We start from the raw sequence: 14286 nt of genomic DNA, 5'->3' as shown, positions 1-14286 counted from the left end.
TAATATTTAAGAAGGGGGATCGTGCATTTCCAGTGAACTACAGACCTATCAGTCTCATAGAACCTCTTCAGATTTTATTTTTGTAAACAGGTGCTTGCCCATCTCCAGGATTGGATTTGTGAGGGGAATATCATTCCCGAGTTGCAGGCAGGCTTTAGAGCCCAAGTGAGCATTATATGTAATTTTTTTTGTTTCACTTGTACCTGTTGGAGGGAAGTGATTATTAACAACGGCAACCTGTATGTTGCCTTTGTTGTCCTTCGAGCCGCTTTTGATATGGTCCCCAGAGCAAAGCTATGGGAAGTTCTAGAAGGAATGGGAGTTCCGGCTCCCCTACTGAATATTTTAATAAGGTTGCATGTGGACACCTTGGCTCAAGTGAGGTGGGAGGAGTATGGTGCATTAACAGAGGCTATCCACATTGAAAAAGGATTAAGACAGGGGTGCGTCTCAGTGCCAACATTGTTTACCTTGTTTATAAATGGTGTCATTAAGTCTCTGAGTAGGGATGGGTGTGAAGCACCAAAAATAGGAGGACGGAGGGCCCCACTCTCCTTTTTGCAGATGATACACTGCTGATTTCCAAGTCACCTTAGGGGCTCCAACAGTTGTTGAACGATTTCCAGGCATTTTGCCTGGTACCGGGTTTGGGGCTAAATAGCTCCACACCAAAATTCATGTTCTTTTCATCCAGATCAACAACTAAGTGCAAAAAGCACTCTATGTGGGAGGCACCATTCTAGAGCTGGGGACCGTGTTTAATTATCTTGGCCTGAAACTCACTAAGAATTTAAGTTGGGTGCCACAGATGGAAAGAGCACAGCTATCCCTGACACAACATATGGCGAATATAGCTAACATCCACAGGAAAGCTATATCTAGAAGGATGGCACCTGCGTTAGGGATCTATAATGTAAAAGCTCTAGGTGCAGTTGTGAGGCTGTAGTAAATATAGTTACTTGCTAGTAATTGAGCATACATTTTTTTAGATCTCTGTTAAATCTCCCAGCAAGTACACCGCTGATCTCACCCTACCTAGACCTGGCTCAGAACAAAAATACTCCCAAAATTGAGCTTATTCTGCTCATATTCTGGAATCCGGCTGTGGTCTACTATAGCACTTGAGTGGTATAGAGTGGGCCTTCGTCAATTGGTGAAACCAACATGTGTGAGCAAGATTCTCTGGCTGCGTACCCACAAGAATATGTTACAGAGGTTAAGAATAGGTGCATACTGGGATCAACCAGAAGCCCACTGTCAGATTAATAAAGCCAGACTTAAAGCAATTTACTGGGGTTTTACTGAGACTGAGATGCCGATTAGGATCCTGGAAAAAATTTCCCCGTACGACTCGTACAAGTGCCATACAAACTGCCAAGTACGATTCGCATGGGAAAAACTCCATACGAATCGCATTGGGAATAATTCCCCACACGTCCTCGGGTCGGAAAATGTGTCCGACACGTCCCCAGACGATTTACCGTACAAACGTGAAAAGTGAAGTCCGACCGCGCAAGTACGATCCATCCCGTGCGTCCGATGTCACAACCGTATGGAAAAAACACCGTCCGCACCGAACTCCCATAGCAACCATGGAGACATGTGCCCGCATACGCGCCGAACACCACCCCAGCCCCCGTATGTACGTGCCGAACCACCCCCCCAGCCCCCGTATGTACGCGCCGAACCCCCCGTGTATGTACACCCGTGTACGTACGAGTCGTACCCCCACCCGTGTATGTACACCCGTGTACATACGAGTCGAACCCCCACCCGTGTATTTACACCCATGTACGCTACGCGCTGGGGGTACGCGCCGTACATACACGGGTGGGGGTATGACTCGTACGTACACGGGTGTACATACACGGGTGGGGGTACGACTCGTACGTACACGGGTGTACATACACGGGTGGGCTTTCGACTCGTACATACACGGGTGGGGGTACGACTCGTACATACATGGGTGTACATACACGGGTGGGGGTTCGACTCGTACATACACGGGTGGGGGTACGACTCGTACGTACACGGGTGTACATACACGGGGGGGTTCGACTCGTACATACACGGGTGGGGGTACGACTCGTATGTACACGGGTGTACATACACGGGTGGGGGTTCGACTCATACGTACACGGGTGTACATACACGGGGGTTCGGCGCGTACTCACGGGGGCTGGGGGGGGTACGGCGCGTACCGGGCCCCCTAATCTGGTCGTTTCACGGCGTACTTCGCTTTTCCGGCACTTTTTGAGTGCCGTAAAAATATTGCCGTCCGGACTGCTGTCGGTTCGATTCGTACTTCCTGGGTCATGAAACGCTGCCTGAAAGCGTCCCAACGTCACGTCGGAGCATTCCCGGATCACATTCGTATGTATATTTTCATCGGTCGGTGTTTTGTACGACTCGTACGGAAATGGTGTTTCCGTGCAAATCGTACTTCCATGTTTGTAATGTTTTTGTCCCGGGTACGAGTCGGACGGAGAAAACGCTCCGACCGACGGTTCGTACCCAGTTTTTCCAGGATCCTAATCGGCACCCAAATCTTTAACAAATTGTAAAGTATCACTTTCTGCTGCTTTTATTCATTTTAAACCGACACTGTCCTTTGAGGACACCATAGATGAAATTGTACCTCCTTTGGCAAGGGAACTATACCTACAGTTTAGGTATGGCTGCCTACCTGTACGTTCCTTTAAGATTAAATGGTGTAAAGCAGGAGACAAGGTGGATGATAACTGTACCTGTTGCCAAGGGCAATCAGAGTCAATCGAGCATATTTTATTTATCTGCCCCTTGTATAGTCAGTCTCGTAAGAAATGGATGCCCCCACTTTGTAGAAACTTGGGAGTAAGGAAGTATAAGGAAGCATACAGAATAATGCAGACAGATACATCTCGTGGTATTGTATTCTGTATAGACAAGTTTCTAATGGCATCTGGATCAGATGCGCTAAGTGCTCTCTTGATAGTACTTAGGCTGTTACCTCACTGTAGGGTATAGCTAAATTGTATTGCGGTACTTGAACTCTTTTGTGTGGTCTATTTTCTTTTAATACTTATTAAAATACTCATGGATTTATTTATTTTTTAGGCTGATCTTAAACTATTTTTATGATGATGAATTTTTGGTCTTTTTAAAACTATTGATCTTTTACTGTATCATTGTGATGCTATTGCAATGGACCGTGAATGTGCATTATAATGCTTACGTTTTTATTTTGTTTGTAAATGACTGTTCTATGTTGTGCTTTTTTGATCTATAGTGATTGAAATATAGGGGCTCATTACAATGGCGAACGGACTTCCGTCCGTCCTCCATTGTTTCGGATTTGTGACCCGCCGCCCATGAGGCGGCCTCCCCACAATCCGAATTACGATGCGACTGTCACCTATAGTTTGCATTGTGGTGGGGCTGCGTTCAACAGCCTCCGCCGCAATGCAAAAATAAAGCCACTTGCATATCCCTGCACTACGTGGCAGGCACCAAGGCTTTGCCTGCCACATGGTGCAGGGATATGTAGGTGCCCCTCAGTGCCCTTGACCCAATCCCAGGGATTAGAGGGGACCTGCTACGGGCCCCCAATTCCATTTCCACCATTCGTTTTGCTGTGGTTTGTCTGCCGCAAAATGAATGGAGGAAAGGGATATCATAATCCCTACGGCGGTGCCTGCAAGGCACCGCCACAATGTTGGGCTATATTTCTGTTCCGACAGGCGGTCAGAAAAGGACCGCCTGTCAGAACCGTGGCAGACGGTCTTTAGGACCGCCACGCTGACCCACGACTGGCTGCCCGCCACCTTAATGAGCCCCAAAGTCTTTTGAACTGAACTGAGCATGTTCATTTCAGATATGTTGGAAAATTAGTATTTTTATTTATTAATGGTAAAACTGCCACAATGCCATAGAAGAAGAGGTAAATGTAAACTGCTACAAGAACCAAGAAGCAAATCACATTAGTATTTGAAATTCTAGTAACTTACCACTTCAATAGCATGTCAATTAGATTGTGGTATATTTATCCTTGACTCTCCTCAGACTTTCCTTACTGGATGATTTAGTACACTACTTTTGTTTGACAGCTAACTCCAGTCTGGTAGCTGTCTGGGATTAAATATGAAGAAGTCAGTTGATGTCTCCACTCCTATATATTCTCAGAAAGATACCGATCTAAAAGATATTAGTTGCTATTTTAACCCAGCACAAATGTGCCCCTCATTTGTTACCAGTCCCAGTATTTGTCTGATGCAGGCAAATGCTGGCTATACTATCAGATCTTTCATATATTCATGTGCAGTATATTGAAAGTAAATTTGTTATATTGATTGAAATTATTAAGTGTTCTTGAGAGTTAGGGTAAATTCTTCTATATTTTTTAACTAGGGAAAAAGCGGTTCTGGGTTGCTTGTGCTCCAGTTCAGGGAGAACCTGGCTTGGCAGTTCCGGCTGGACTGTTCCCATTGGAGCAGAGTCAAGAGTGATTTGCAAATAGCTGGGTTCAAACCTAGGTGGCATGGTGTGAACAGTAATGATGGACTTGGATGCGGCCCAAGTAATTACCAGAGGCCAAGATTAATTCAAGCATTTCATCCATCACTTTTTGTATGCTTTAGTATGTCGCCCTTACTTGGAGGGTATGCCCAGATGTGGGCCCAGTGCACACTGTGTCAATGGAATCAAGATGTACAAGGTTAATGAGCCCATAACTAGGGCAAAAACCAGTCCTGGGTTGCTTGTGTTCTGGGTTAGGGAGGACCTGGCTTGACAGTTCAGGCTGCACATTTTCCATTGGAGCAGGGTCAAGACTGATTTGATTATAGGGGGGTCCAAACTGAGTTGGCATGGTGTGCAAAATAACAATGGACAGGGATGCGTCCCTGAGTAATTACCAGTGGCTGAGATTAATTCAAGCATTCAATCCATCAGTTTTGTGTATACTTGCCATTTTCCTACCCTTAGCATTTTGTGCCTGCAGCCTCCCCTGGGTCACATGGCTGGGTGTAGTTGGCAGTTGGACTTTGTGAATTTCTTAAAGACAGTCACACATTAAAGGGATTAGATGTGCCTGAATGGGCCATCTGATCCCAGGATTGGGGGACAGAGCTGGGCAGAGCCACACTTGCAACTGAATAGGCTGTGCTCAATATATGATGTTACAACGGATACCATTACAACCATTACATCACATGTTTATTGTTTATACAACTCATGCCTTTACAACGCGTATTCATTAAGATACATTAAAACTATCATTACAACACATTCCATTACAATGCATACTAATACAACGCATACCATTACAACGCATAATATATTTTCTCTTAAATTATTTTTTTGTATAACCATCCCCTGGGACGGGATGCAAGGGAAATAGGGGTTTTGGGTGGGGAGATTATTAATACCCAGGTATCCATTTTAATACTCAGGTACTTTTTAAAGTACCTCCCCATTAAAATACCTAAGTATTAATATGAAAAAATACTAAATGACAGGGAAAAAACCATATAATTTCCAGATTATTCAGCAATTACACACTATAAACAAAGTTGAAATGAGATTATACACAAAACAATTTTGAAGCACATAAACGGCAGTCCTTCAACTATTTTTATTACAGCTCCTGATCCCGCAACTACTCAAAATGGATGACATTCCGAGAAGGAATGTTAAAAAGAATATTTTTACACAGAACAAAATAAATAGACTTTTTGTCAGATTCTGAATCACGCAAAAAAACTGTTCACAAAATAAATTTTGTTTTGAATTGTTGTTTACCCTCAAAAAAAATATAAAAGATGCCGACCACCATTTTGTGCTCACTGGTAAACTGAGAAGTTGAACACTGGCCTCTAAAAACAGAAGTAAGTGTACATTAAATGAAAAACAGCAATACAATGATAACACCCAAATAACCACTACTTACGATATTATTTTTTACTTATTTACAGCATTTCCTAAAATTGTAAAGCTGCAAGCAATTGAAAGCAGATAATATCAGCCTAATCTTTCCATTCGGAGGTAGGTGAATAAAAGATCAAAATATTAAGAAGAATTAAAAATTCCATTAGCCATAAATAAATGATAATAATATTATACTTTTGATATTAACAGATATTGGACAAAAATCAACCTCAAACACCTAGCAGGAAGAAAACACCCTTTATAAAATTATGTGTAATTAAGATGTTAACAATATTGTGTACGTTGAAAAAAAAAACTTCATTGATAACAGCAGAAAAACCATTAGCAGACACAGATTTGAAATATGTTTTACATTTTACTATCCAAATTTAGTATACCAACTCCGAACTGTGTTTACCTCAGGTAAAGTGTTAGATGGTGGTGGGTGCAAAATTACTATTCCGACTACGACTGGAGTTTGCCTCAGGGAAAGTGTTGGATGGTGGTGGGGCAAAATTACTATTCCTACTCCAACCGGTGCTTACCTCAAGGAAAGTGTTGGATGATAGTGGGGGCAACATTACTATTCCTACTCCGACCGGTGTTTACCTCAGGGAAAGTGTTGGATGGTGGTGGTGCAAATGTACTATTCCTACTCTGATCGGTGTTTACCTCAGGGAAAGTATTGGATGGTGGTGGGGGCAAAGTTACTATTCCTACTCCAACAGGTGCTTGCCTCAGGGAAAGTGCTGGATTGTGGTGGGAGCAAATTTAATATTCCGACTTTGACAGGTGCTTGCCTCAGGGAAAGTGCTGGATGGTGGTGGGGGCAAAATTACTATTCTCACTCTGACAGGTGTTTGCCTCAGGGAATGTGCTGGATGGTGGTGGGGGCAAAATTACTATTTCTTCTCCGACCGCTATTCACCTCAGGGAAAATGTTTGATGGTGGTGGGGGCATATTTACTATTCCTACTCGACCAGTGTTAACCTCAGGGAAAGTGTTGGATGGCGGTGGGGGGAAATTTACTATAGCAACTCCAAAAGTTGCTTGCCTCAGGGAAAGTGCTGGATGGTGGCGGGGGCAAAATTACTATTCCTACTCCGACCGGTGTTTACCTCAGGGAAAGTGCTGTATGGTGGTAGGGGTAAAATAACTATTCCTACTCCTACAGATGTTTGCCTCAGGGAAAGTGCTGGATGGTGGTGGGGGAAATATTACTATTCCCACTCCTACAGATGTTTGCCTCAGGAAAAGTGCTGGATGATGGTGGGGGCAATATTACTATTCCCACTCTGACAGGTGTTTGCCTCAGGGGAAGTGCTGGATGGTGGTGAGGACAAAATGACTATTCCTACTCCGACAGGTGTTTGCCTCAGGGTAAATGCTGGATGGTGGTGGGAGTCAAATTGTTATTCTTATTCCAACAGGTGCTAACCAATGAGAAAGTGTTAGATGGTGATGATGGCAAATTGATAGAACTTAAATTCTAAAATTAAATAAGGTCAATTCTCTTTTTGGTAAAGCATACAATCAAACTTTTTTTAAATTCAACCTTGTCAACAGATTTAACCATATAGAGTGTCGTGTAGTTCTATATAGGATCTGCGCGTTTAGACAACATACACTGCGCGACTGGTGTCCAAACTGATTCCAGACACCCCCACTGGGTATGTTATCCTGTGTATCGAACATGACAACCCTGACCCCTCAGGATTGTGCAAACAGTAACTTATTTTCGCTAAGTCACTCATGCTCACTTGTTCTCAGAGAGATACACAGAATAAACGGTTGGGACATTTTCAATAAGCGTTTATTCAACTGTTGTTATTCTAGTGTAAAATAAGTTTACTGAAATCACCAGTAGACAGTAGCATAGATAAATGAGTAGCAGCACACAGTAAACAGATGGTAGGTTTCTACCATTTTGCTAAAATCATAACCACAGGCAAGTATATAAAATACATGGCAATAAAATGCGTACTCCTACGATGCACCCTAACTAGATGTACCTAAGTGTACCTAGCATTTGAGTAGGTGTAAAGCCAAGAATCCCTCTAGGATAAAGCCAACCCCATTACCTGATATGAGACTGTGGGACCACATTCTGGTCTTGAGCTGAACACCCCGCATTGGATGTCAGACCACTGCGAGCTGGAGTATCTGCATGTAGGGACTTCAGCCTCTTTTTATTTTTGTCCTCGTGCAATAAAAGAGGATGAATTGAGATAGCAGGATTTTTCGGGGTTGGGGGGCCTTAGTTCCCAACCTGTACCGCCGAGGCCCTCTCCCTAGGCATACACCTTCGTTTGAGGAGTTTTTGTGTATGTGGGTATCCCACCGGCCTCTTAGGCCCCCATTCCACACCTCTTCCCACTCTTCCTCATTGGGAGTGATATCTGCGCCAGGGGATTCCCAATTACTCATATTGCTATTTTGCTTAATAATTGGACCATCTTCTTTTTTCTTTTTTTTCTTTTTTTTATATTGCATTTAGTTGTTGGTATTTCCTGGTCATCATTATGTTTCAATAGTGGGACTCCCCTCGTAAATTTCCCATATATCCCAGAAATCTTGCCTTTTGCTCCGTGTGCTCGCCCGCTCAAGCTTATTTGTCCTGATAACTGATCCCATCCATTCCGCTAATGTTGGCGGGTTATGGTGAATCCATTTAATACATATTTCCCACCTAGCTAGTAATATCAGGAGGAAAAGTAAACTGTTCTGTTTTTTACTTAAGCTAAGTCCTTCTGAGACGTTCTTACCCACATCTTCCCAAAAGGCTTGTAGTTGGGGGCACCTCCAAAACATATGGACATCTTCCTCTTTCTCCTCTCCGCATTTGGGACACTTTTTCACCTCTCCCCTTGACAACTTGGACAGCTTCTTTGATGTCCAATAAACTCTATGTAATGTAAAGAAATGATTCTTTTTGAGGGGTGCAGACTTGATTATGTGCCAGCATGTAGACATTAATACTTGCCAAAGGTTCAGGGTATCCAGAGTCGGCAGGTCTTTGCCCAAGATTTCTGTGGGTAGGCTGAATTCTTCCTCTCCTGCTGATATGAAAGACCAGTACCACTGTGCTACTTCTTTCTTCATTGCATCCCCTTGGATTTTTGTCTCTAGTTCCCAGTTTCCTGTGCCGTCTCTCCCTAGAGACTTTGTCCAGCTCAATAGCTGGTAAAATTTAAATTTGGAAAGTGTCCCATTAGTCAGCAATGATAGTTGGTCCCATCCGACTAATGAATTTTCTGTTATTATCTGGCCCCACTTTGTTACTCCTCCTATTCTCAGTGGAGATGATAGCGTATCTCCGAAACAATCTGGCGTGCCTGCCGAGTCCCAAATTGGGGCATTGTCGCTATAATAAGGAATGTTCCATGAGCGTCTAGCTTGTTACCATAGATTGGCGGCAGACACTAATATCTTCAATGTTACTTTTTTAAAGAGTTTTGGATTGCCAAATTTGGGGTTGTCATAGCTTGCAGGTAGGGTGGGTACAATTGATGTTCTTTAATAGCACTCTGATGTTCTTAAAGTGAAAAGCCCAATAGTACTGAAACAGATCAGGGCTAGCAATCCCTCCGTGTTCCTTCCTCCTTCTGATCTTTTTCCAGGCTATTCTGACTCCTCTTGAGGCCCAGATGAAGCTCCTAATATCTCCTGTATCTTATTAAACCATTCTCTCCTAAATTCTAGGTGTATGGTGTTGAAGATTTATATGAATTTGGAACGGCCCGGGAAGGATAGCGGTACGTTTTTTCCATGCATTTAGGAGCTTCTTGGATTCGGCTAGTACTTTATTAAAATTTATTTGAGCTATTTTCTCGATCCCACCCACTACCTGGATGCCCAAGTACCATATCTGTTGCTTCACCATAGGGATGTTGCCCTGAGCGTTCCACTGCATGACTTCCATTTTCTGTTGGTTTATCTGATAACCTGATATTTTCCCAAATTGTTCAAGTGCCACTGTTATTCTCGGGAGTGAGCCTGCTAAGTCATCTGTAAACAGCATTAGGTCATCTGCGTAATATTGAGATGCACAGACCCAAATGATGACAAACTCACCACCTTCTGTGATTGATGGGTCCTGTCTTAGAAGGGTCCTCTCTTAAAGAGATGTCGGATTTGAGATAGGAATACTTTCTCCTGGTGGTTATATTTGACTCAGCATGAGACCCAGGTTGTCATAGTGTTTATTGTATTGAGAATTAGGGGAAACACAACCTGCAGGTCTATAAAAAGTTTCTTTCCCTTGGACCTCCCCTCACATTGATTTGTGTTACTATTGTTAGAGCGGCCTCCGCCGCAGATCTGTTTTTTCCTTTATAAGATTCCTTCAACGTTAAGGAATCGCTACGCTCTTTGGCTGGCTTTTTGGGACTTTGTCCTGTACTGTTGACCCACTGGATGGCAAATGGTCTTTTCTAAATTCTCCCTGTAGTTTTTCCACTCTAGCTCACCCCCAAGATGTCGGAGAGACAGGGTCTTTCATTTGATGACGCAGTAGCACTAGACATTCTCCAAACACCCAGTATTATTGATGCACCAACTAACACTGCTATCATTAATAACGATGATTGGAGTAAAGTGCTCTTTCTTAAACGTACACATGCACGCACACAGGTACATGGCGCAATCATGACCGAGTACTTCCGATCAAACTGTGCGCCGACTGGTCTAATAGTGACTAATGCTCCCAGGTTATTCCTGGAAGATAAGGCTTTTCTCAAGGACTGGTCTTTGGTGGCATGGCGTTGCACACGAGATTGGTTAATCTTGATTATAACAACAGCCAAGAGAATAGCATATAGTATCCTGGTTGAGATACAACTGTTGGAGTCTCAGATCAAATCTGTGTTGGTCACAGCCACCTTCAATAAACAATCTAAAGAGACCGAGAAGACAAGTAAAGAATTCAGAGATACTATTCTAGCGAGCAAGATAGTTAAATTTAAAAAAGATCTGGCTAAATTCTCAATGACGAAAGTATATCCTTATACTAGTGACTCTTATGTACCACCAGTGTATAACCAACAGGGTAGACGACCTGGTACGAATTACTCCACATCAGGGAGTGAGAATGACTCTTCTGATTCGGACCCAGGTGGTAATGTTTCATCGAGAGGTCAAAATTGGAGGAAGAGAGGGTTCAGGAGAGGCAATTTTTTCGGAGGTCCCCCGCCACCACAATGGTGGCCGCCTGGTCCCTACAATTATCCACAGCCCTTTTACCCACATCCGATGTACCAAGGTTCGATGCATCAAGACACTTTCCAACAGCAGCCTTTTTTAGGGCAAGGTCAACGCCGCTCCAGAGGCAAGAGAAGAACGACTCAATCCAATGTCCACTGGAGCCCCCCATCGTCTCGCACACGGAGCAATCAGAAAGATCTGTCATTACCAGGCCCAATCAACGCGACAGCCTGATTGTTAATCTAAGTAAACGAACTGTTATAACCTATTGCTGTTGTGGTGCATCTTCCTTATTAATATTCTGTTCCTTGCTGCTCAGCCATGAGTGATGTCACTTGGAATGTTGAGTGTGTGGGACTGGAGGAGATGGCAGTTGGAAGAGATGGGCTGAGCAGCAGGGAGGCTGCTCCTGGTGGGGCTCTACAGGAGATCTACATGGGCTTTATATGAGCTTATATATGGACTTTGTAACTTGATGAATAAACCTACGACCTGTTCTAAGCGGCCTGTCTACGAGACATCTTTTATTATTACACTGGCGACGACTGGAAAGAACTTACGTGTGTGCTACTTCAATGGACTATGGTTTCTGATGCTTAAAGGATTTTCAAGAGAAAAGGAAGGAACTTCAAGAGAATTTAAAAGCGGGTTTTTGAGGAACCTGTGTGTTGATGGAGGAAAATAGTACTGGAACTGAGGATGTGAATAAAGAAATTTAACTAGAACTGGAACTAGCTGTGCATTTTAGGAAGCTAACATTTAAGAGCCCCACCAGTGACCTTTTCACCGGTCGCCCTACTGTTCAATTGCTAGTTCCTGTTGCCTGCCTACGAGAACCCTGAGGATTGATGGGGTGTTTGACAGCTTTAATCTGAGACAAGGCTGAGAACTAGCGTGAAAATCGGCAGCGTGAAAATCGATGTATCACAAGAGTTGAAGAGTTGGATGTCATTCTCCCGCTGCGAGTGCCTTGTTTAAAGTTGCGGCTCTTGTGCAGTGATTCCTGCTATGTGATGTGACATAGGACACGGAGACATGAACACGGAGGTGCACCCTGGTGAGGCGTTTTTGGCATTTTTATTTGAAGTTTGAGTTGAGCTTGGACTATACTGTGGCCGTTACAAGCGCGTACATCTTCTTCGTTCAAATGCAACCTTGTCCGGTGGTTTACTATTTATTCTAAGAGGCTGCTGAGGTGACAATGCTGACAATGTGAACTTCGGCGCAAGGGAAAGGGAGCGATGTGTTCCGGAGGGAGTCAGCATCACACACGCACTTCAAACGCGTTTTTTTTTTGAGTGACCGTTGTGGAATTATTTCCATGAGTTTTTTCTGCCCTTATGCCGTCGGTTGTCACAGGGTACTAGGGTGCTGTGTAGTGATTTTTTGACTTTCTTTTCGCCACGCATGATGTTTTGAGATCTTATTAAAAGCAGTGCGCGAGCTGGCGAATGCGTTGAATTCTTACCAGTTTCAACTGTCGCGGGGAGCGGCTCCGTGACTGTTCTGATGGAGCTTAGCTGTTTTCATGGAGGTGTCCAGCATTGACGTGCCGCGAGCCACCCGACGTGATGATGATGACGTGCGGCCATTTTGTGCTTGGAAGTAGCACATGATTGGTGTTGTGTTATTTCGTATTCGTGACTGCCAACCACGTTTTTTTTTTTTTAAGTTAATCGTCATAAGTTTTGAAGAACACGGACGACACTGGATCTTGCCTGCAGTTTGTGTGGTTTTGAAAGGTGGAGCACATCTTTAATTATTTCTTACTCCATAAGTGTGACGTCAATTGGGAGGAGGAAGATACTGTATCGTGTTACAGCTACATGGATATAATGGACAAGGACTTCACTTTGGGTGAGGACTTCGGGTGAGAGATCGCTCACCGGAGTCAGAAATGTCATGTTTTTTATTTATTTTTTATTTTCATTGCTACAATATTGTTTTGTGGGGGTGTGAGTGAGTGCCTCTATCCTGTGGGGGTGGTGTGTGTTCTGATTTAGTTTCATAGTAAGGTGTGTTTCCTTTATGTTGAGGTTGTGGGGTGGTGTGTTCCCCAATTTTTGTTTCATAGGGATGTATGTACCCTGTTACGGTGTTGGTTATTGGATGGTGTTTGGGAAGTTTTGTAGCTGAATGTCCAGTTTTGAGACGTTTTGGGAGTTATGTGCCCCAGTTCAGTTCAGTTCACAGGGAGTTGGTTCCCTATTACAGAGTCTTTGGGAGGTGTTTTCCCCTATAGGGTGACGTTGTTCCCCTATTACTGTGATTTGCGTTATGGAGTATCATAGGGAGGTTCTCTATTACAGAGTCTTTGGGAGGAATTTTGGAGTATCATAGGGAAAGGTTTTTCCCTATTACAGTGTTCAAGGAGTTTTTGGGAGGTGTTTTTCCCCTATAGGGAGGTGTTTTTCCCCCTATTACAGTTTTTGGAATTTTGGAGTATCATAGGGAAAGTTTTTTTTTCCCTATTACAGTGTTCGCAGAGTCTTTGGGAGGTGTTTTTCCCCTATAGGGAGGTGTTTTTCCCCTATTACAGTATTTGGAATTTTAGAGTATCATGGGGAGAGTTTTTTTTCCTATTACAGTGTTCGGAGAGTCTTTGGGAGGTGTTTTTCCCCTATAGGGAGGTGTTTTTCCCCTATTACAGTATTTGGAATTTTGGAGTATCATAGGGAAAGGCTTTTCCCTATTACAGTGTTCAAGGAGTCTTTGGGAGGTGTCTTCCCCTATAGGGAGGTGTTTTCCCCTATTGCAGTCTAACGGAGGTGTTGTAGTTTCTAAGGGAGGTGTATTCCCCTATTGGGTGGTGTGTTTACCCTATTTACCCTATTACTTTTAATTTGTTGGTAGTGTTTACCCATCTAACTAGTTTCCCTAGGGAGGGGGGATGGGGTTCATTATTCTTTTGTTAGATATTTTCTTGCGAGTATTTGCTGATTTGATGTATATTTACTTGCATATTGTATTTTCTTATTGATTCCTGTTTATGTAAGTGATGGTATTTTGGTGATATCTTGAGTTTTTGCATTTATATGTTTATGCTTTGTTTTCGTAAGGAAGGGAGATGTGTTATAACCTATTGCTGTTGTGGTGCATCTTCCTTATTAATATTCTGTTCCTTGCTGCTCAGCCATGAGTGATGTCACTTGGAATGTTGAGTGTGTGGGACTGGAGGA

The sequence above is a fragment of the Triturus cristatus genome, chromosome 1_2 (assembly GCF_964204655.1).
Source record: "Triturus cristatus chromosome 1_2, aTriCri1.1, whole genome shotgun sequence".
Lineage (NCBI taxonomy): Eukaryota > Metazoa > Chordata > Amphibia > Caudata > Salamandridae > Triturus > Triturus cristatus.
Note: the sequence above shows the minus strand (reverse complement) of the source record.